The following is a 2,585-nucleotide window of genomic DNA, read 5'->3' as shown; positions in this document are numbered from 1 at the left end:
AAAGTCACACAGCTGACAAGTGGCGGAGGCGAGATTAGAACCCATGACCTCTGGCTTCCAAGCCCATGCTCGTTCCACTGAGCCACGCTGCTTCTCAGGTAGGATGGACTTAAGCTAACATAGTAGTGCGGTTTCCTGATGGACCTTGGAATGCAGTGTTTCTGTAGGAAGGCAGAGCAGAGAGAGGGCAAAGGGCAAAAGGTAGAGGGCAGAAGGTTAGAGGGCACCAGAGGACCCAGCCAAAAATTTATGGAAATGGCAAAGTTATTCCAAGACGCAGTTATAAGAAACATGCAGAAATATCACACACTGAAGGAAAATGGTGGAAAACAAGAATTTATATAATTTGAAAAAAAAATTAACCTTTTTTGGGGGGGCAGAAATGGTTCATATAATTAGGGTCTCTGCCCATGATCTCCTCTAGACTGTAAGATCGTTGTGGGCAGGAAATGTGTCTATTATATTGTACTATCCCAAGGCCTTAGTACAGTTCTCTGTGCACAGTAAGCACTCAGTAAATGCAATTAATTGATTGATTGAAGATGCACTGGGCCACCGTCATAGCTTCCCTAGTTAATGTGTAAAGTCAGATAAGAAGCTCAGCTAAAAATCTGGCAGAATCTCATAACAATGGGATTGAACCCAAGGAACTTGACAAAATTGAGTAAAATGTCATGCCTTGAAAAATCTGTGAATTTGTAGTTTACTTTAGCAGCAAATTGCTTATTTATGGAACCAAAATCAGACTTTTTCCCAGTATTAATGTTAATCTGCTACCAATAATCTGTGCCATCTGAAAAGTGTCTCCTTAGGCTCATCTCCTCCGTTAAATCCAGCCCTATTGGTTGGTAATTGGAATGAAAAGTCCAATTCCCAATCAATCAATCAATCAAAGGTATTTATTGAGTGATTACTGTGTCCCCAGTTGGACTCGTGGTGAAGCTGGTGATGCTTTGACTCACAGTCTCACTCATGTGGAGATTTCAGAGAGCTAATTCCAGATGGAAAATTGTCGATGTTTTTATTCCCTCATGGGTAAGAATGAATTTGTGCAGTTTTCATTTGCACACACACACACACACACACACACACACACACGAGGCGCGTACACACACACACACACACACACACACACACTCACATACTCCCCCTCAGCGCCGCTTCTACACGGAGACAATTGGAAAAATGCGTGCTGGTGGCGAGACCTCTGGGGGCTTGACTCGATCCTTTTCTTGTCGGGAAGAAAAGATATCTCAGGTCAACAAGGGAAACAATGCCACGCAAACGTTGGTAAACATAAAAGTTTCGCCTTGGGCTCTACTGGTCTTCTCGGGACCGTGATCGGGAATGGAGGCTCAGTGACCTCGCTGAAGTGTTACAAAGAGTCGTGGCCTCCGGATTAGCACCGAAATTAACATGCAGACGAGACATCAAAGCGAGAAGGAAACGCAAAGCTTGTCTTTGAAAAAATTATAACCAAATTCTGAATTGAACCCCAAGATAAAATTGTCATGTTCTCTTCTTGCATGGTTTAAATCGACCCAAAAGCGCACTGAATGTCTGTGCGCCAGGAGGGTCGCTGTGCTGTGCATTTTAACGTCTCCGGGCTGACCTGACCCTCGCGAATTTAGTGCCCAGAAACTCGGAGTCAAAGATTTCTCACTTCAGGAGAAAGGGTGTGTGAGTTGGAGGAAGTTCAACAAGAACCTTAAATAGTTCGATTTAGGATTCGTTGAGTAAATGTGAGTGGAAAGAGAAGAGAGGGTGAAATGAAGACGAGAGGAAGGAGGAGAAAGCAGTGGGAGAAGAGAAAAGAAACAAAGGGTTAAAAGAAAGGGTAAAGAGGAAAGAAACCAAAGTGAATGGGGGATTAAATTGCGAAAGGGAAGACAGGGTCTCAAAGGGCCTCTCCCCAGGAACTTTCTAAAATAGAGTAGGAGTCAACCCGTAACAAGATGTGCCCTCTCAGCAGCGATGACGACCAACTTTCTCGTTTGTTTGGCAGTTCCTTTCTGCTGGGCTAGTTCCCCCTGTCCCAAGGTCCAGAGAGCCAAGAACGGGTAGCAGAGCTTGTGTGCTGCAGAGATCCGGCAGGCAGGCCCTCATTCCCAGTTCTGACACAGGATATTTAGCTAACACCAGTTCCCTTCTGGGCTTATCCAACCCTTCTTAGCTCGGCCCTGACCGCCGCTGTCCCCCCCGCCTCCTCTGCACCTCCTCCAACCACTCAACACCTCCAAGATGTGAGCAGATAATAGTAATTATAATAATGGTATTTGTTAAATGCTTATTATGTGCCAAGCACTGTTCTAAGCGCTGAGGTGGTTACAAGGTAATCAGATTGTCCCACGTGGGACTCACAGTCTTAATCCCCATTTTACAGATAAGGTAACTGAGGCACAGAGAAGTGAAGAGACTTGCCCAAGGTCACACAGCAGACAAGTGACAGAACAGGATTAGAACCCACGTCCTCTGACTCCCAAGCCCGTGCTCTTGCCACTAGGCCATGCTACTACTCATAGGGTAGGGTAGATAGGGTAGGGATGAAGGTTGCTAATCTTGCTCACCAGTAAATGACTTGCTCA

The sequence above is a fragment of the Tachyglossus aculeatus genome, chromosome 19, assembly GCF_015852505.1.
Source record: "Tachyglossus aculeatus isolate mTacAcu1 chromosome 19, mTacAcu1.pri, whole genome shotgun sequence".
NCBI lineage: Eukaryota > Metazoa > Chordata > Mammalia > Monotremata > Tachyglossidae > Tachyglossus > Tachyglossus aculeatus.
Note: the sequence above shows the minus strand (reverse complement) of the source record.